We start from the raw sequence: 22416 nt of genomic DNA on the forward strand, positions 1-22416 counted from the left end.
GGTGCCTGCAATGATCCTGTAATTTCCAGGTTGTTTCTTTTTATTCCTACTAAGAAACATCAAACACAGATCTAATAGTTGTGTTTTTTTGTCCTGAAAGCGAGCTACTGAGAACATAAGCGCTATGGAAAGAGGCTGGCACTGGGAAATGTGGGACTAACAGGGACAATTTAGTCGTAACAGGTTAGCATCTACGTTATAGCCATTCTTTTCTCAGCTACATCCATTCAATTCCCTCCGTATTCAAGAGAGCGAATAAATAAAAGCAAATGTATCCAAAAGGTCAAAATTCATGTATTTTCAATGTAGAAAGCCACACAGAGGCTCCAGAGAAACCAATGCTAGCTACTGTGTTAAAGATAATTCAAACTGTTGTTATCGTTGTGTTTATTTTGAGTGTCTCCTCGTGGAATTTCAGGGTAAAATATGAGATTGTCATTGAGCCTCAAGTGGGTACAGCCAGAGCTGTCCAATTCCAGCAGCCTATCGAGCCGAGCTGTTGGGATTCATTTCTTGAGTTTATGGCTACAGCTCTCTCTGAAACACAGCACTGTTAATATTTGTAGAGCATTGATACAGAAACAGCAAAACCACCTTCATCAGCTGTAGACCTGCAGCGTGCACTGCTGGAGCACTTCTCAGATAACTCCAATACCTGAGATCATGCGACCAACAAACGCTACACCCAAGTCAGGATATTACATACAAGTGTAGGTAAAGCAGTTATTTATCCATCAAAAAGGGCTGATATGGGTCCCTAGTTGCAATAAAGGCCTTAGGTAATGAATCAAGTGGGGACTTCCTCTTGGGAAAAGAGAATTCATTCTGGCTTACTCAGTGAACAAGGAGCCAAAGAGGTTTTTTTGGAGTTAGGGCCAGTGGAAGCCTAGAAGAATCTAGTCCTCAGCTGATTTGGTGTTTCCCACTGGAAAATCTGCCCACCAAAAATAATGTTTTCAAAGTAAGGTAAAGAGTAGCCTGAGAATAATATTTATTTCATCACACCAATTTTGTCAGCATTTCCTAATGTTTCCTACACCCTGGAAACTGCATGGGCTGCCCTTTAAGCTTCACAGACATGGTAGCATTTCAGACAATGCTCAGCTTTTGGAAAATGATCACAGACTCATTGCATCACTGAGACAAAAAGAAGATATTAACCACCAAGCACCTCACGAACAGGTTGTTACAGCATGGGAACCCTGAGAAAGGTAAATACACCTTTCTCAGGCCTAGGAAGGTTTGTCTTTGTTCCAAGCCCAGGATGAGGTAATTTCTTCCTGGGGCAGCCTTTCATTTGTGCCTGATTAAGCCAGGTAATTACCTCCTGGATTTTGTGGGCAGGAATGCTCTGTGCAGTCAGCCCATTTAAGAAGCCATGGTTTCAGTCTCACGCTTTGCTTTCTATTCTTCCATATATAGAGCTCTCCCAGGCTCTCACACTGCTTTGATAACTGCAGACTTTCAAGTTTCTGTAGTTCTTCCAAATTCTTCTAATGATTCAATCACTACAGACATACCTATAATTGAATATTAGTTCAGACTAAAAGAGGCAGTGGATAAGAAATACAAAAGCTATTATGGAGGAATTCTTAGTAATAACACTCACGTCCCTTTCTTGTTCTTTAGAAAAGCACCTTGATAACACAGCCAATTTTTTTTATTTTTTTTTGCCAGAGAACAATTTTCTGGACTAAGAAAATACGTACATCCTTTCTGAGAAGCTTTTCACAGAGAACATGAGAAGCAGGAGAGCTCCTCTCTGCTGTTCACTTCACTACAGGAAGCACATGAGGTTATCACCTGACACAAAACCAGAAGAATCCATCTGATCGGTTTTGAGGAGAATTTAGTCAGGTTGAGGAAGCACCACTCCAGGGAGTGCATTTCAAAAATAACCTTCCTTTTGAACCACTGTTTCATCTGCTCGCTGCAGACGAAAGGGCTGTTTGCCACTTTCCACCAAGCATATTCTGCTTTTCCACTACTTGAGGCTTGATTTTCTTCTGATCGAGTGGAAAGGAGATTTGGGGAAAACCTTGCAGGAATGGCACAGTTGAGGGAGCTGCCCTGCTGGTTAGCAATGCCTGCTGCCCAGAGGAGCATCGTCTCCTCCTGCTTATTCATTTTGCTCTGGGAACAAGCACAACTACAGGGACTCATTAGGGTACGTGCTACTAAAATGCTTCAGGAAGAAAAATAAGCAAAAAATCAAGTGACCAAACCCCTTTAGCTTGCCATGGGATGTAGTTCTATTCCAGCCCAAGAAAAGTCCCTCTGCAGTTATAACATGCCTTCAGAAGTCTTATTTAGAGCTCTAAAATTCTGTTGAATGTCTTGAAGTTACAGGAACGGAAGAGAACTGTAAAACTCTTTTGCTGAAGAGCAACCAGGCTGTCGAGTCCCACTTTCACAACATGCAGCTAAACTGGAGTTTGTTGTACAAGCTCCAGATTCTTGCTATGCCAAAAAAAGAAAAGTTGATAACCAATGCTTGCACATGGCAGCTTTTCATCTTTTGTCTTTTGCAATGCGTAGCTGGCTGACAGCACTTAATAACAACTTAATGGAGTCTGATGGTGTCAAACTGGCTTACAGCCAGCACGACTGGTGCTGAAACGGCTTCACTTTCAAACGTTTTGCCATAATAGTTGATGAGCAGTAACCATCACCAACACAGCTGGCCAAAGAAAGAGAGAAATGAGAAGCAGGGAACACACAACTTCTGGGCCATTCCTCAGAAAAAATTCCCTGTTCTTCTGCTCTAACATTTAAAAGAATGCATTTTTACCTGGTCCCAGTCTTGACAGTGTCACACCCATTCCCCTCAGAAACAAGCAAGCACACATAATGGCTGTTTCTGCCTACTCTTATTGTAGAGACAAATCTCAGGCGCAACCCACGGATTAGCAGGACGTAACTGGTTATGCAGGTTTATTGCACTCTGCTGATAAATTTTCGCGTCCCAGTTTATCCACATCAAACCAATCTCTGGGTAATGCTTCACATTTCAAAGGGGAAAAGCCACAGAGCCTGTCTAAAGCGGAATGCTGCTACGAATTATAGGAGAGCTCTCCCATTTTATACTTAGCCATAAAGCGCACAACTGAGGTCAGCTGCTGTTTGTTAATAAAGCTAACTGTTCAAACCCATATAAGAAACTGACCTGGGACCTCATTTTTTATGAGTACTTTGACAAGCATCTGTGCACGAGCAATTTTCATATATGTAGTGGAGTGCTGACACCTGCATTTTATTATTAAAAAAAATAAAGCAAAAAAAAATATATGTCAAGGACTATGGCTAAAGCCATAATTAAACTTGATACAATAATTGTGTATAAAGTGATGTAATTAATCCAGAGTAATTAAAATTCAGAGATAACAGAGACACGCATCTCCTCGCTATCTAAGAGCCCAATCTCTGCTCTGGCATTCATGTTTTCATCAGCTCTAACCCAAGTGGATCCTTATTATTGCACCACGGCCCAACAGATCTCAGCCGCAAAAGCAAGGGAACATGGGAGAAAATGGAAATATCTGCTGATTTCCACTTCATGCAAAATTAAACTGGTAGCAGCCTGGGCAGTTAGTAGCCTGGTGACTGGAATTTCAGGTAAAAAATAACACTTTCAATTCATGGTTGCTTTTTATTTCATAAGCTACATACAGACAGCACAGAAACTACCGGCTCCTGTAAAAATGTATAAAGGTAGCCAGTATTTCTGAACTACCCCAATTTAGTTTCACGCTGAGTACATCAGAGAGCCACGAGGAAAGGTAAGCCTCAGGAATGGGTCACAGGCAGACAGCAGCTCTGTACTGGTCCCATTCCCTCATGGGCAGATGACTTCATAGGGATTTTAGTCTGATATAACCCAGTTCTGCTGTTAGAGAGGGCTATACCCTCCTCTATCATTTTTGGAAACAACTCTTCATCCTAAGTCTTATGAGCACCCAAGGATCTGTATGGCTGGAACAGACCAGTGTAAAAACAGAAGCCCCATGGGACTCTGCTGCCATCCACATTTCTAAGTCTGCATCCTCATTCTTTTTAAACCCCAAAGCTGATAACCCCATCAAGAGCTCTTGTATGACTCATCCAGCTGACAGATCCAGATGACACACAAGAATATGGGAACTACATCTGAACTGTATGGGCAACCCTTCTGAGGAAGAGTTGGTCCATTACTGGTGTATAGGACAAACTTTTGTAGCTGAGGTGATTTTTTTTCCTCCTACTTCTTTCACATTAGCAGTGCAAACTGAGAAACTGTACTAAGGCACCGCGATAAAGCAAACAGGTAAAACACAGCCTGCAGTTCACTGCAAGATTCCAGGTCTTGGATCCCATCCTCTGCCATCACTTTACCAGAAGCTCTGGGCCAAGTCTCATTACTGCCTCCTGCTTCATCACGCAATATGATGTGAATGAAACCATTTCAAATGCTATAAATTTGCCAATACTGTAGGTGTCTTATCCCATCCAGAACTGACATCAGCAATAAAAAAACTACACAGCACATAAAAACAGAATGCAAAACAATGAGCAACTTGTCATTTAGATTCTTCAAAATCAGAGCCCCAAACCAACAGCTTTTTACTGTGGAAAATCAAGATTTTTGAAAGCAGCAGTTTAATCATAAGACCAATGAATCATATGAGAGAACTTAGAAAGTCTTATGCGAACACTTCACATTTTACTTTTCAGTCCTTCTCCCTGCTTAGTTTTCATGTCCCAAGTGCCTCTGAATCCCACTACGCCCGCACAGAACTCACTGCCAAGGGAAGCCTGCTCTGGGGGAGCTTCTCTGGTCACGCTTAGGACTTACTTGTAGGTGGCTGAAAACCATCTTGATTCCTCTTCTTCCTCAACAGCAACACTTAACACCCATCTTATATATATAACATTATCACAGTTCATCTCAGTGAGATGCACCCGGGTCAGTGGATGCTTTTGATCTAGCGCGGTTCTGATAGAGCCTGGCCATCACTGCCTATGAAGAAGCAGTTCAGAGAAAAGCAGCAAGAATAAGCTGGATTTTCACCAAATTCTTTTTTTTTTTCCTGGTAATTAAAATTTTCTCAACACATTTTTTTTTTTTTTTTTCTCACAACATCTACAAAGTCATGAAAAGTGTTCAGACTGTTGTCGCTTCACGTTTCAAATTAATCACCTCTTTTGTGAGAGGCTCTCCACGCCTGTCTTGCAGCTTCTCCTGCGTGCTGACACCTCTACACTCTGCTATCGACTAATGATATCCCATTCCCTTTCCTGAGTATCTCTGCTCACTTCCCCCCTCCTTACTGATTCATTTTAAACTCCCATCTCCTTAGCACTGAAATCCTCACAGATCCTATCCTGCCTACATCTCTGGCATGATTCACAATCACACTTGCTCTTTTTCCCCAAATTTCATCTCCTTCGGGCTACCAGCTTGCTGAACACTTACACCTACATCTGTAGTCAACTCTTTAAGATTTCCCCATGCATTTCAATCTGGCCACCTGCAGAAGTGTTTTAGTGGCTCAAGACATAACTTCTCCAATCTGGAGATTAGCTGACAGCACTGATATATTGCAGTTGATCTTCACTAACACACTCCTGTTGGCAATAGGACACTGAACTGAGAAGAAGTGGGTAACACACATATTGTGGTCTTCAACCCCATGTATTTTATATGTGAAGAAGTAGAATTTCTGGAATATCTTTTACTGTCTTCTCTTCAACCTAATCAGAAACGTGAGTCACCCACTACAACTCAAGTCACAGTGAAACACAGTTATTTTTCACATATTTGAAACAGATTAAATTGCAGGACATTAAAACAACAGCAAGAAAAAAATGCCTGATACTGAAAAAGAAAATACTTTATTATTTTATGTTTACTGCAGATTTCTCATGCAACAGTTCAGAACCTTATCTGTAGTTGCATATTACGACCCTAACATTCAGTGAAAAATCTTTGATTGATGGAGGTTCTGTAGCAATACAACCCATAGCAATTAACTAGCAAAGTGTTGCCCAAAGCATTCATGTCTAAAAACAGCAGACAAACAAACAGCATAGATGTTACAGCTTTAAGTGATATGTACATCTGACTATTGAGAATAAACCATGACAATCTAAAGAATACGTTATGAAAATTCTATAATAGTTTAGCAGTCTCCTACATCACATCTTCCTACCCTGTAATTACACAACACAGAAAATAAAACAGAATTATGTATATACAGGCTCTGATGATATCTGCAGGACGTGACATCCCACTACACAGATTTACCAGGAGCGACATATTGGACCTTGCACGAAGACATAGAGAGTTACAGCACTGAAGACTGCAATTCACTTGACAAAGCAGACAGGCACACAGCAGGAACACAGCTGCACTCAACATCTGCTCACACTGCACTGTGCCTTCTTATAGACTTCTCTTTGAAAACACCAGTCTAGAGACATCTGGATGCAAACCCAGCTGTGCATAATGTCTTCTAGGGTCTGTCTGCATTGCAGTTGCAGTCCTGCTGGCTTTGGCACTGGGAACAGCTGTGCTGGGGCAAAGCAGAGGGCAGTGTAGGCTGCAAAACCCCTTGAAGGGCAGGCTGAAGAGCCGAGCACATAAGCCGTGCTAAGCACTGTACTGCTGTGTCTGGCTTGCTGCAGGTACATCTAATACTGGAGTATGTCAGCATAGTTCATTCACAGCCGAGACTGCAGATTAAATGTACCTTAATAAGCCCTGCAGGAGATGGACTCAGTCACTGCTATCAGACACGGATTGGTTCAGTTGCCCCGTGAAGCCCCTGAATACGCATCTTTCTGCACAGAGTGTAGTTACACTCCTATACATTGTTAAAATTGTAATATAAATATTTAACATTATAGCGCTCTAAATACATACAGTTGCGCTTCCTGGAACATCTACAAGGGTCAGATCCGTTTCTACAAAGCTCACAAAGTAAGAATTTAAAAATAAAATAAAATAAAATAAAATAAAATAAAATAAAATAAAATAAAATAAAATAAAATAAAATAAAAATCCACAGTTAAAATGCCCAAAATGGAGGAGGCATGCATCGTGATGAAGAGTGCACTGCCAGGCAGCAGGAAGGACCAGGAGCCTCTCAGCAAGCAGGGACTGATGGAGCAGAATTACCACAAAGAGGAAGCAGAGACAGAGAGAGAGGGAAAAAAGGGATCAGGGAAAGCTGAAGGATGAGATAAGATAAGGCAGAGTTAGTACCTGCTGACACCTCAGGGTTACACTCTCACATAACAGAGAGGGAAGCCTGGATGAGTTATATTCACCTTTCAACCATGCAGAAACTAGCATCACTTACAGATCTGTGGTCCAGCAGCACCTATCTGCGGTAGGCACAGGAGACAAATAAAAATAATAATAGCCCCTTTCCAATCCTCCTATTTCCCCAGATAAGAATTAAATTAAAAATGTCATGGAGCTAAATAGCAGAACATTTGCCCAATGTGTACCGCAGCAAACAGACGGCTCTTGTAAATGTTGGTTTGTTTGTTTGTTTGAACTGAAAATGATAAAAGCTACCTTGTGACCTACTTACCATACCTGAGGAGGGATATGGAGCCTTGGCAGCTACCTCTCTTAAAACACTGTGGCATTTCAGTCACACAGTTGTGTAATCAGGAGGTCAGTGACAGGAGAAGGCAGGCATATCTTATCTACTTGTACAGGAAAAAACAGTTTGTGACTCCCTGACCCTCCTCCGTTCATGGTGCATAAATTGGAGCTTTAACAAGTTAAAACATATAATGGTCTGGTTTCAAATCCAAGAGCATGCTAACCTTTAGTATGTTCTCACGCCTGCTGGAGCAGACTGCTGAGCACCCTTTGCCCTTATAAGGTGAGCAATGTGATCAGATACAAGGCTACTTATCCGTCGAGAAAGATGCAAAAAATAGAAGTGAAAACTACAAGTCAAAATTAGTTAAGAGTTTATTTGAAGATACGGTTCTGTTGCATAAACCAGCCGGGTTTGCAAAAAAAACATCAGTATGATCTGATGTCTTACTAAGCAAACAGAAACCCCTTCACAGGCTACTGCATTTTCCAACTGAAATCTTTATCCACTTTGAGATAGGTATTCCAAGATGTCTGTTGTCCTGAACGCCAGCAATTGTATCATATGAGAAAAAAAAAGGAAGTATATTTAAAATGAAAACGAACGGCCTCCAAAAGTACAGTCTATGCTCTGTAGTGAGGAAAGACCGTCGGCTATGGTGCTGTCAGTTGGGTATGTGCTGGAGGTTAGCAGTATTGACACAAACAAGTTTTTGCAGCATTACCCATTACATAAGCAGATTTTATTTACAGTGCCAAAGCCTTGTAAAAAATAATAAATTATTTTTATTAACTTTTTAAAGTAACGATTGTCATGTATGCCAAAAAAAAAAGCAAGCACGTTTTAATTCAAACTGCTAATATCCACAATTTCACCCTCTAAGAGTCTTCAGTTACTTTATATTTCTAAATATAGCTGATAAGAGTACGCAGAAATATGCTGTATTCTACCAGCTTTTATAAACAAGATGTTCTAATTTTAGATGACTCCATTCTGAATAAAGTTTAATTAAATACACAGATATTCTGAAACTCAGTCCGCAGGATGGGTATTATTCGGCTCTCCTCAATGCCATTTAATTCCATTTCATAGCGAATGATTTAACATCTACTTTGGAGTAAAAACGTTCCCTACTAAGTGGAACGCTGATCTTTTATTTAAAAGGGAAACCAAAAATACAACAAGAAAAACCCAACCCACAAACATTTCCAGTAACATACTGCCTTTGTGGCATTATTTTTAGATGCTAAGAACCACGTCTCAGGTCCCATACAGACACCTGGCTCAAGAGATGACCTATTTAAGTGACAGCCTTTCAACTGCTTCAGGGAGGTGTTGGCTCAAGAACTGGTGACAAAGTCCAGAAGTAAGATGTAAGGTGAACACCAAGGATAATTAACTATTAGAACTTAAGGGGAACCGTGATAATCTTTCATGATCATCTTTCATAATTTTAAATCAAGGACTGATTTATTTACGCACACACCCCAAAAGAAGAAAAAGAACATCAGTCATGTCATGACCAGGTGATACAAGGGTATCGCCGAGTCACTGTTATGGGCTGTGCTGGACACTTAGTTACAGTCTTCATTACTCCTTGCACAGCTAAACCCTCATGCACCTGAAACCTTTCATCTCTCTGAGCTTCATATTTAGCTCCAAGTAAAAATAATTAAAGCAATTTTCATCAAATGCTTTACAGCCTTATATTTATTAGTCTAAAAGCTCTGTAGATTACCATCACAGCCTGTTTTCTTCCTGAATGTACATTTTTACTTGTGCAGTGCTGAGCACACAGTCTTCATCAAAGCTTGAGCAATCAAGGTAGTTCCACTGATGGGTATTACATTGTTTGATTCAACGCGTCACGAGTTGAACAAAATTCCACTACCAGAATAACAGAAGCAGTAGTGTGCCATTTGTGTTACTGCCACAGATCTCAGTTTGTAGGTGTTCTCATGTTGAGAAGGTCTGTTTGCAGACAAGAAACAGGTACACATATTCCTTCTGGCATTTGGTAGACGATGCAGCAGATCTGCACAGAACTGACCATGTTGTTCTGAAACCATTGTCTATTTTAAAGAAAATCAGCTACAATTTAGAAGTGATTAAAAGTAGTTTTCATTAACAAGTTTAGCATCTCATGTATACTAGTCTAAAAGATATAAATATCACTATTACAGCCTGGCTTTGTGTATTTTCTCCCCCATTCTGAAGTCATGTAATATTGACCATATAGGTATCACTCATCGAATTGCTCTGCGATGACAAAGTTCTTTTAAAGGTCTTCATTCTCCTCACAGGAAAACATTTCTTTTGTCGTTAAAGAGCCACTTGATTACATCAACTTATCAACTCCCATGACTTCTAAAATCAAACACAAAGAACATGGCAAACTCAGTGTCATAACACAGCAATTACGGAAATGATAACACAACGAGTTAAATCTGTACATTTCTGCACTTGAAAAGTTGATGTAAAGAGGGTCTACTCAAGGCAGAAAATCTTCAGTGCGATCTATCATATTTCTTCCTCTGTTCGTGATACCAGGGTTTCAGAATGCATTTTCAGGTCAACAATGCATTTCCCATCCCACTCCAAATGAACATTGTTCACTTCAATTAATGGTGCCTTTGGAAGGTATTCTAGGAAATGTATTCTGTTCTTTACACTCTTGAAGGAATTGATAATGAAGAATTTTTATAAATACATCAGTGAAACTGAGTATCAAGGCATTGGTATATTTTCCTTCTCTTTCAGCTCTCTCCTTGAAACAACTTAGTTTTCACACCTTTTGGCTACGATACCATCTCTAACAATCTGACTTCATTTCCTACACGTGTATTATTGTCCATTGGATCATATTCATATATATATATGTGGAAAAGCTTCTGAAAGCAGAGATTCTGTATGTAACATCCACGTAAGTGTAAAACACAAATTAAATACATCTTCTTTGCAACTTAAATAATAACTTAAAAAGCCACACGGATTTGAAGCACTACCTGGAGATCACGTATTTCACAATAAGCATCCCTTCTATCATGTTTCATTATCTTTGAAGAGGATTACGGCTATCACCCTTACAGCATTAGTATAAAACTGAAAGGATGAGATATTTTTGATGAATAAAGACGGGAGCTGGAGCTAAAGCGAGAAAGCGGCTCAGCGTGATGGAGCGCAGCTGGATCCCAGCATCCCACAGCACTGCACATGCTCACTGCCTTCCCTGCTCCCGCTGAGCTCTCGTAGCAAGCACTGCTCTGAGCAATGCCACATACAGAAGTGATAAAGTCACAGTTCTTCCCAAGATCGAAGAAGAACGTTGTTGGTGAGGAAAAGGGATTCAAAGATGCAAGGGAGGCACAGGAAGGGTGGAAAAGAAACAAAACCCCTCAAGGAGTGCGAGGCTCAGATACAACACACAAAAATACGCAGGAATGAACGGTGCAGCCAGGCATAAAATCTGAATTCCAAAACTGAGAAACAAAACCAAGAAGAAACAGCCTGACGAGTAAACAGTTTTGGAAGCTCCGTAGCAAAGCTCACCGCGTTCGTTAAAAAGAATCTGCATTCTTAGATCTAGATTGTTCTCGCAGCTCCATGAAGAGACAGCAAGAAATATCAGGAGGGCTACACCACTGCAGTGGATTGAAAAGAGAAGGAATGGTGATGCAGGAACACAGCATGGAGAGGCGCTGGAAGCTGGGGAGCCTGGCACAGCCCTGGCCATACTGCTGGCAGCAGGATGTCACACCTCCTACACCATGTGGTTCCTTTTCCCAGCAGCACCAATGTTGGCTTTGTCATACCGCTGCCATGCCATGCAGCCAGCAAAATTCCAGCCAGCAGATCCTGCCCTACCCTATCCCAGCCCACTGAGGCTCTGCCTTACCCTTCTGTCCCAGCTACAGTTTTCCTTCTGGTTGGTGCCACAGTGTGATGATACCAAGTGCGATTCTTCTCATGTACCAGGGAAATGCGACAGCTCTGGCATCTGCTCTGCAGTTGTGAGGTTACATAAAGCTGTGCCCGCCTCAGACAGGTGTTGCTCAACATCACCAATGCGATGTCAGCTCGGCGTTCCAGAACACCGGGCACTTCTAAAAACCAGTGATAATTCAGCACTGTGATCTTATGTACAGTGTGTTTGTGCGGGGCAGGAAGAAATCAGCCTGATTAAACGCTGCAGTTCTACGCCCACAGAAGTTTGTGATTCGATTCCTTTTCGAGTCCAACAGGATAAGGATTCAGTCCTTAATTAAAAGGCAGGAATAACACATAATGAAGATTAAGAATGTTTCCTTATTTTTCTCCCCTCACAGCAGCATTAGCCCAGACTGCTTCGTGCTTTGTTTGAATGGAGAAGCAAAATGTAATTAAAGTTTTAATTAAAATTGATCGCGGTCCACAAAACTGAAATGGATAGTGGCGTGCTAACCTCATACTGGAAAACTTTCCAACTAAATGGATGCTGTTAAATGAACTGTGTTCTTTAGCCAAAAAAGAGCATTCTGTCAGGAATAAGGTTAGTAGTGAAAACTAATGGATCTGAAGATGTGCCATAGAAACAAACAGTGCATTCTGAAAGAGGCAGTGCGTATACATCTCACACTGACTGAGCTTCCTCACGTTCTCATTTTCCTCTGCATGCGAGGATTCTGTTCCTCATCAGACCCAGCTTAATAAATACGTGTGTCTTCCTAAGAGAAGGTAAGATCTCTGCAAGCTCAACTTTCTGATATATGAAGGACGAGAATGCCTATCTACAGAAACATTCACTCTAAAATATCACTAAAAATATTTTGCCGGCGGAATTGTTGGGAAAAGCAGCTGCATCTCTGAAGCACATCTGCTACGTTAACATCTTCGGTGCGGAATTTATTCATATATTTGCACTCGGCTAATTGGCTTGCGAGTAATCACATTTCGATCGTGATGAAAAGGGCAGGTTTGCGAAATGCCCTTTCTTTGCTAGGTGAGAAGCCCAGTGTTGCGGGCAGCAGTGCTCTGCTACCCGCCGGTACCTGTATATCCACCGGTACCTGGTATACCTACCGGTACCCGGACTCGGTCTCGATCTCCCTGCCCTGGAAAGGCACCGAGCCCCGTCCCGGCTCCGCAGAGCCTCCACGGGACTCCTCTGGGGGGGGCTGCAGTTGCATAAGATCGCGCTGCCCTCCCATAGAAATACCCATCCCCACGGAAGGGTGGGGGGGGGGGGGGAGAGGAGGGGGGAAACAGAGCGCCGAGCTCAGGCTGGGGAAAAGGAGGGGAGAGCAGCGGGAGGGGGGAAAGAGACACTCCGGCCGAGATGGGGAGGTGGCGGCGGGTACATCCCGCACGGAGGGGGATGCGGTGGGCTGGGGACACCCCCTGCGCTAAGCGGCGGGGAAGGCTGTAGGGAGCCCCGCACAGGGGGGACACGGCAGCCTTGCAGAGAGCGACGGGAGCGAAAGAAGCGCTTGGGGGGGAAGAAGGGGGCTTCCAGCCGTCGCCACCGGAGAGCCCGCATCACACCGCACCGCACCGCGCACCGGCCCGGGCACACGGCCCCGTCCCCGCTGCAGCGCAGCGCCGTGCCCAGCCCGCGCCCCGGCCCCGCTCCCCCACCGCCCGCGTTCGCCACGCGAAGCCCCGCGTCGGGCTGCGCGCCTCGCACCCCCCTCACCGCCCTCCGAAGCCGCTCACGCCGTGCCTCAGCCCGGGCTCCTTTGTTGTGGGCGCTGGAACTGGAAAGCCTCTCGCCCCGCGCCTCCTCCTTCCTCGCCCTCTTCCACCTCCTCCTCACGCCTTCGGGTGGGAAATGCCCGGGATCGCGGAGCACCGCTGTCCCCACCCACCTCCGGCCCCAGCACCCGAGCGTGCTCAGGAGCGAGCAATCGAAACGATAAGGATAAAATCCTCTGACGGATGGTGCGAGCTCCACGATCGCGAGGGTCGGGAGCGCTCCTTCCTCCCCGCCGGCGCGGTGACCTTGCGGGCTGCTCCGCTCCCCGCACTCCCTCGGCGTGGGCTTTTTTATTATCTGTTTCTTTTTCACTGGGAACTGAACGAGCGCTTCGCTCCCTCGGAACGCACTTCAGAGCTCCGACCGCTCGCGTACCTCCGCACCCGCCGCACCTCGCACCCTCGGGGCGCAGCGCCGCCGACGCGATCCCCGCGGCGCCGCCGTCCCGCAGCCCCGCTCCCTCGCCGCCTCTCCGCGCTCCGCGTCCCGCATCCCGCCCCGCACCGCCGCCCGGCCCGCCGGCCCCCGGACGCACTTACAGACGGCGCTGGGAGCGGTCGGCGGTGCGGAGGAGGGCGCTGGGGCCGCGGGGGTCCCGCCGGGGTGCTGGGGCCGGAGGGACGGCGCCTCGCTGCGCGCCCGCCCGCACCGCTCGCGCCGCAGCTCAGTGCGCGCCCCCGCGTCGCCCGCCCGCCCCGCACTGCAGACCGCCGCCGCCCCGCGCCGGCCCCGCGCACGCGCCACCCGCGAGCATGCGCGCGGCCGCCGCGGGCGGGAGGGAAAGGGAGAGCGCGCGGGAGGCGCGGCCCCGCGGTGCGGTGTGGGGGCGATGGGGTGAGGGGAAGGGAGCCTGCAGCCCGCGGGGCCTCCTCTGGTAGCGCTGGTGTCGGCGTTACAAGTACCTGCTGTCTCACACGCCGACCAGGATGCACGGGGGATGTCCCGCTGACGGCGTAAAATGGCCCCTTAAGAACCTCCAGCCGGGTCGTCCCCAACCTTCGGGTTGTTCCCGATAGTCCCCGGTGTGCTGCGGCCAAATGCAGGCTCGTTTGGGAGGCTCGATGTCATCTGGAGTCACCACGTGTGTGCCACTCCTGCCGTGCGCTGCACCGCCGCCGGCTGCTGTCCCCTTATGGCTGGAGCCCTTCTACCCGGCACACACGTGTGAGGACGCAGCTCGTGCTACAGGCTGTGCTCTGACCCGTGTCTTCTCTGCCCAGAGCCGCCGCAGCCCTCGTGCACAGGTGGAGGCACCATCTTGCATTGTAGGCTGCTCTTTCAGCCATGGCTCTTTCCCACAAGCCTCTTAAAATAGCGTTGAAGTTAATGTTAGATATTTAGACTGGTCTAATGTTGCTCAGTCCTTTGATAGAAAACCCAACCGATCTTGTCCCCGCTGATCTTGCCCTTCAATATAAAACTCAGCTCATCTAGCCTTTCCCTTGCTACTGCTGCTGCTGTAATAGTAGCAGTAGGCACTTTATAACATTGTACGACATGTAACTAATTGCTGGGCCCTCTCTGTGGCAAAGCTATACATAAATATTTACTTTCGCGCATGGTGAGTTCTGCTACTGACTGTTTACAGTACGTAAATTAAGTATATTTAGCGTGTCCTAAGAGTAATGCTGGAGGAAGCAGATGTATACAGCAAGGAGACGCAGTGAGGGTAAAATAATGCCATATATTAAGGAAAGGAGCTAAAGCAACGCATGCTCAACTTTATTTTGGTACTCATTATTTCAGGGGAAAAAAAGAAATCCATCGTGAATACGCACGACACGTGATAGATGGTAACACCATTTGGTTTAATGGTGTTTAATGGGTCTTGGCACTGAGCTGCCAGAGTCCAAGAAGTGCCTGGATAACGTTGTCAGACATAGGGTCCAATTTTTGAGTGGTCCTGTGTGGATGCAAGAGTTGGACTCAATGGGAGATGGACCTTATGGGTCCCTTCCAACTCGGGATTTTCTATGACTCTAACTTCAAGTTTGTATATACATATATTTAATTTCCCATTTTCTCTTCCTTGGTTCCTCTTTCAGTTTTCTGCATGTGCAAAAATGCAGCCTGCAAATGCTAAAAGCTGAGATGGCACCAGAACGTGCAGTTAGGAAGTGATGCACCTCACCAAGTATTGCAAATTCCTGCTTTATTTGATCTTGATTAATTTAAATTGTTTTGTGTCATCTCCGTATTTACTACCTCATTGCTTGCTCTGCCTGCCAGATCATTAATAATCATCCTTAGCATAATGAAAGATAGAGTGCCGTGGCATCTGCTTGCTATGTTTTAACCACTTTGTTCCCACCTGTTTTCAGCCTCTTACTCCATGTACGTTTGCCTCTTGCCATCACAGTACCGTCTCACTTGCGTGACCTGTTCTGATTGTGTCCATACTGCAGTGACCGCTTGATTTCAGCCCATCTTCTAACAGATCTGGTGGCAGCAGTGCAGCCATGTGGGTGCAGAGCTCTCTGCTGGCTGCAGGACTGGGTATTTCCTTCATATCTCAGGTGATTTTGCTGCTGTTTCATTCTTCCACAGCTACCGAGGTGGCAATATCTCAGCTAGCTGAAAGTTAGCTTGGGGTTGTCTGCTGCATGACTGTCACCTAAACATGACGTGCCTGTCAGTATCATTGAGGGGCATGTATTTCAAGAAGGTGCTGAGCATTTGCTTCCCCCCAAAGAGAGAAGCGTAGGTTTTATTTTTGAACATTAGAGATAAAGCACCTCTAAATAAAACTTCCCTCGTGTGGCTTTTTCTTTTTTCATGGCATTCGGTGGCAAAAATTTCCACCTACTATGAAAAAGTGTAGTTTAAGCGAATGATAGTATGTAGTGAGTTCTCTTGTATGATTTTCTCTATCTACATTTTGATATTTCTTCATAAATTCAGGTTATTTATATTTTCGGGTGCATTTGAAATCTTTGTGTGCTTATGTACCTCATCACAGTAACGCTGCAGCACACAAGCTTGTCTGGAAATTAAATATAGATAAAAACTCCTCGTATTACTGCTCAGTCTAAAGTATCCATGGAAATGCTTTGTTTTGACATAACTCAGCAACATAATAAATGTTGTCTAATAAGCCATGCATAGGGTTATCATTATAAAGGAAATAATGGCACCATCGCCATTCGTGCTACTATGATGCATCTCACTCTGTGCTGTCTTATACCTTGTGCGGTTACTGAAGGCTTTCGTTAGCTGGGTGTGAAATTTTACTAGCCCAGACCATTGGCATTTTCAGCCACTTCACATTCATTTTTAATCTATGTAAATGATAATATTGTACGTTAGTCTGCCGAGAATTAGATCATCTTGCTTGTTTATCATATAGATAATTGTAGGACTTTTCATTTTCTTGCTATTCAGTTCTTTGGATTTAGCAAATGAAACTAATTGTTGCCATTTAGCAACTTTAAATTTGTTTTGAAGCTAAAGAGCAGATTGCTCATAATGGAGCTATAGCAGTTTCAACAAAGTCAGGATCTGACCCAAAATTTTCTACTTAACGTGTATCACAGTTTATTTTAGCATAACACTGAATAGTATAAATGTAATAATTCTCAGTATACAAATGAGTAGCATGCATGTCTAGGTGTATTCTCCTTTTACAGCCTCTGATGGCTTACGGGGGTCTCCTTTAAGCTTTCACCACTGAATCCTGAACAGTCTGCTTATGCCTTTGCAAGAAGCCAAGTGATGCTCTGTACTTCTGCTCTTATCAAGAGAGATAGGCATCTCCAGGGGGAAATTCAAAATCTAATGAAACTGAGGATCTTCTCCTATTTTCTCCCCCTTCCTTGCTTTAGAGAATTCACTATTAAAAGGCACAGTAGTCTCTGAGAGAAGTCACTCTCTCACCAGGTGGCTTACTGGTAATAAGATTATGGGTTTGTTTTTCTTTCTGCATGCCCTCCTATTTTAAAGAAACCAATCTAATCGCAGAATACCATTTCAGAGTTTGTGTTTTCTCTTTCCCTTTTATGCTGAATACTTTCTAATGCATGCTTGCATAGTTGCTAATTGTTATATGGTTCTGTGACTGATTAGTGACATCTATGTACTGTCAATATCAACTGCAGAATAACTGCAGTGAGAAATAATTGTATAATGAGTATATATCTACATCTAGAACTGTAGACTTCATATTCTGCCGGGCCTTTTGAAGGAGACATTTCCTTTATCCTTTCTGTGCCCCCTTCATGCTGTTTCTGGAATCTACTTGTCTGTTACATAGGGAGCTGGAAGCAGCAATGCGGCTGCAGGGATTGGCAGAAGAGAGCTGCTTCAAGGCTTTATGATTAAATGAAGCTGCTGCAACACACTGCAGTTGGAAAAGGGTGAGATCCTTAATACTCAGTTGAAAACAGTGCGAGTGACCAAGGTTTATCAGTTTCAAAATGACTGTAGACTGATTTTCTTGTTTCTGTAATGTGCTACATATATTTTATGTGTACGTATGTTATCTTTCGCATTCATATCTTATCCCTTTTTCTAATAACATCCCTAAGAAAATAGAATAAAATGTGCTTCCCTGAGTACATTTCTTTCTTCTGTATGGAATAAAATGATTTCATGTAGGCAGATAACTTCTCTATGCGCCAAAGCAAATAATTTATAATTCATTCTTTTAATTAATCAGATTGTTAGTCCTCATTTTCTCGGTCTCGTGGAATGAAATGTAAAGAGATATCATTTATGTAACATCATCTCTGGTGTTATGTAACGTACTCACAACATGCAATGCCTAACTTTAGATACCTGAATTTGATAGCTAAGTTAATTCCCTATTTCCTTGCATTGCCTCTGGTATCAATGGAAATAAAAATAAGCACTGAAAGACTAAATCAGAACAGAAATCTGGCTACTGGGAGTGAAGAAAAAATATACTTACTTAAACTGAGGCACGCAAATAAAGTGCCTAAAGCTAAATGGCACGAGCCCAGGTTTTGCACCAGTAAACTGTTTCCTGCAGAAGCTCTTCTGGTTGTTCTTCTTAAGCGAGCATTTGCTCAAGCGGAAATAAAAGGTTGACATTTTGGACCTGAGTAGTGTAAGCTTCAAGTAAATAATGATTGTTTAGAAGGATAGGAATGACAAAACTTAGAAGCATTTCATTTTCTACAAATGTCCTAAACATAGCATCGTGCTTCCTTTGCCATTTAGCTCAGGGCAGAACTCCTGCATATACAAAACAATTCCTGCGGAGTCCAAATAGTCATGTAGTCTTGAGATGTTGCAAGAGGGCATTGTTTGTTTCTTTGATCCATGACTGATCATCCTTAGCTAAAACATCCCAGTGTTGGCATATAGAAAGTTGGAGTACAGGCTGTGGAATTACTGCAAATGACAAAGGTAAAGGCACACATTTCGGATAAGTTATCATATTAATAATAAAATATCTTTTTATACCAACTCATAAAAAAGCAAACTACTTCTTTTAGATTTTTGGGGGGGAGGAGTGGGGAAGAACCAGTATGCTTGTGTTTTTGTCATTGATTTTATTATTACTGTTTGTCATGAAGTTAAATAACAGTAGTAATACATTTCCAAACTGCATTGTGTATATGTTTTCTAGTAAAAAATAGTAGGGGAGCACAGATGGAGTGGATACAAATCAAGACATTTTACTGGCTAATGGAGAAAATACTCGGATCTTTCTTAGTATACTATTTATAATGGAAAAAAAGCTTTTAAAAGTTGACCTCTTATAATGTTTCACTGTGTGGCACAATGACTTCCCATAGTAGTGTTTATTTTGGAACTAATAATTTTACATTTTATTTGGTTTGAGAATCAGAACTTCTGGATCGCAGTCACAAAATCAGGACGTGCTGCTAAGAGTGGTGATCCATCTCAGAAAGCAGGTTGCAGGATATCCAGTATATTATTGCTGTCAGAAACAATTCATGCTGTAGCAATATAGAATTGAAACCAGAACACATCAAACAAATGAAGCAAACTCTATGCAAAATTATCATCTGAAGCGTTATAAACACGTGTAGGTGTATTCATTACACTGTAGTTGCCTGAGGTATCTGTGGATCTGGAGAGTAATTAAAAAATATTTACACGTTATTATATGGTTTTGTTGTGTTTATTTAACTCGTATATAAGGAGTGTTGTGTGTGTATACAGAATCTTGCTTTATTTTTAACAGAGATTTTTGGTTCTTTCTAACTGTTTGATAGATTATCCCATGTCCTATTGTAGTGCATACTGTGCGAGTAGCCTTCCTCCGGTTTTCCAAATCTTTACTGATCATGAGTTTTGTACCGCTTACTAAATGATGCCTGAATTACTAGACAGCGTTCATTAAGTCATTCCCGGATGCTGTTTTGTTCAATAATGAGGCAGTTCCTTTCTGTAATTTGGGAAGTGAACAAATCATGAACTAAGTTGAAATTAATTTAAAATCAACTCACTGAAAAAAATAATAAATAAAAATGCCCCAGCTCACTACTGCATCACTGCAGGCTGCTGCAAACTGGATGGAGTGTTGTAATACAGCTCTGCACCTCAGCATGAACAGCAAAGAAATGATAGTGCTGTGTTGGATGAGGTTCAATAAACTCAGAAACTAATGCAGGCCTTGGACTAGGTATTTTTACTGATCAGTATTTATAACACCTTTTCATCAGATTTAACGAGGTCTAGTGAAGTGCTGACCATATGTTACTCCATGTAATATTATTAGATCCAACAGTCCTGAGTTTTTGAGCAGTAATTTGTCTCTCCAGATCAGAAGTGTTAGATGAGTAGTTAAAAAATGTCTCTTAATACGCCCCTCATGCATTGCCTTGGATAATGATTTTTGAAAGAATTTTACAAAGAAAATGGCTTACTTTAAAGATTATTCTCAGTCAAAAGACATGATATTTTCCAAGTTAATAAGATAAAAAAGAGTATAAATAGTTTTCAAGAAACTAAACTGGAACTGCACAGGTCTGTGAATGCAGCAAACCTATTTTGACCACTTCCTTTTACCATGCTGTTCTTTTTCGTATGTTGTTAGACAAATATTCATCACAGCCTGTACTCACGTACTGGGATGAACAGGTAAGATCCCGTCTTTGTATTCGTTATGTACCTTAACTATGTGAGTTCCAGAATCTGATTACAGCATATAGAATCATAGAACCATGGAATCACCATGATTGGAAAGGACCTCCAACATCCTCCAGTCCTGAAGAGCTGTCCACTGATAAGAGCAGTGTGTTCCATGCTCTTTTCTGAATGAAGCAACTCCATCAGAATACCCAATCTAGAAAGTCAAGAGGTATACAAGATGCTTCAGTTTAAATGCTTGCAAACATCAGCCTCATTGGAGATAATATTCCCCTCTTCTGATCCCACTGAGTGTGCCTAGTGGAAAAGTGACAGATTTTATCAGGGTAGCAGCCAGTGAAATAATAGCATTGGACAAAAGATGTGTCTGTGCTTCACCATGCTATGCCAGATAGAGACACTTAATTCTGAACAAGCTCGCTGACATTCCATCACTAGAATAGTCATGCCAATGTTATTTAGAATCCTGTTTGATTTACTCCTTATGCAACTACGAACTGTTTAGAGTTCACAATGCTTCATTCTGCAACACCATATATTGCACAATCTTTTCTCTCATTTTCTCCATCCTTTTCTATATTAACTGTACTGGTATCCCAGTACATTAGCTTCTATTTGCAAGCATGGGCTAAAATTCCCTTGACTGGATTTTGACACTGGAGTAGCTCTCTACATCTGAATTAGCCACACTGTGCAACCAGTATTGTCAGCTGGAAGAAAAAGGCATTTTTATAGTTTATCTCCTCCTGAAACATCTAAGGTTTGAGATTCAGTATCAACCTAGAAGTGCCTATGTTTCCACTGTCTGTGAGTGGAACCTTGAGTGGCTCCCTCAGTGCAGATGTCCTAAATTAGATTACGTGAAAAGCACCCTGTCGTTTTCAGACTACTAAGAAATATCTCTGATTGTGTAAATGGTAATAGTGGTGCTCAGTTCTGTGGGATCTACACCATTGTCCCAGTTGCTTCACTGCTGATTTTGCATTGATTTAGATTCTGTTTCCTCTTCTGCAGATATATTTTCTAAAGCAGAAGAACCAGTCCATGCTCATTTGAGTCTAATAATCCATTAATCAGTACTCCATTTGTCATAGTATCTTTTAGATAAGTTCAGTAAGAAATAGTTAATAGGTCAGTTACAGATTTACCTCTTAGAGGAAAAGCATGTTGATTTTTCAGCAGTTTGGTGGAAGTAATTGTACCTAATTGAACTTTATTATAAAGAAATCATCATTAGTGTAAGTCAATTTACATTCTTTGTAGCTGGCTGTGTCACCATATGGCAACACTTCTTTGTCTTAGAGACTTAGGTGAATAAACAACTAGTTGAGAGTATCCCATACTGGACATTTGAATTGCAGTGGTTGGGTGTTCATTAGCTACACAGTCAATGGTGCTACTGGCTACTGTTTAGAACTCATTTGTTTTTCACTAAGAAGATTACTTTTAAGCTTAATACCATAACAAAGCTGTGGTTCAGGTTTTGAAGTCCAGTTGTGCTCTAGATGCCGCATCTTTGCAGAACTAGTAATATATGATCCTTTGCTCAGATGCCCTTACTGGAGTATTACTGAATGCTTTGTCTCACTTAATTTTGAGTAACAGCATAACTCTTGAGAAATATATCTTACAGTCTGTCAGAGTTGCTTAATGTAGCTAAGCATATACATAATTTGTGTATGTGTGTATGCAACCACACACAAATACACACAGTGTTAAACACACATTGTTTAGTTTTCTAATCTCATGTATTAATTCTCCTCTTTATAGATTTTTATAAACAATTCAATATCTTCTTTGTTAAATTTGGTTTATCCTTTTCTTTTTTGGCTTCACTTACTTGTCTCTTAGTTGGTTTTCACAGAGCTGTCATTTCTATCTGTTCTTCTGCACACCAGAATTCATTTTATATAAAAATGTGTTAAAGGACGTAATTATGATATACAATAATGTATTTAATATTTATAATAAATAAATTTATGAAAAACCTGTATACGTATGTGTGGTATT

At 42.5% G+C, this 22416-nt stretch overlaps 1 protein-coding gene across 8 annotated transcripts in view; it reads right to left on the bottom strand.

Moving 5' to 3' along the window:
- The window catches only part of VSNL1 (visinin like 1), a 70341-nt gene extending 55884 nt beyond the window's left edge, over positions 1-14457 (bottom strand). The window contains exon 1 of one of the 8 annotated variants that reach the window (XM_072331579.1): positions 14229-14457. The gene's annotated coding sequence lies outside the window, so the exon portion shown is untranslated. Of the gene's footprint in view, positions 1-13266; positions 13750-13865; positions 14024-14228 lie in introns of those variants that run through there. The other 7 variants (XM_072331574.1, XM_072331580.1, XM_072331576.1 and 4 more) reach the window with 7 other exon arrangements.
- Between the last annotated feature and the right edge of the window lie 7959 nt (positions 14458-22416).

The sequence above is a fragment of the Excalfactoria chinensis genome, chromosome 3 (genome assembly GCF_039878825.1).
Source record: "Excalfactoria chinensis isolate bCotChi1 chromosome 3, bCotChi1.hap2, whole genome shotgun sequence".
NCBI classification, from domain to species: domain Eukaryota; kingdom Metazoa; phylum Chordata; class Aves; order Galliformes; family Phasianidae; genus Excalfactoria; species Excalfactoria chinensis.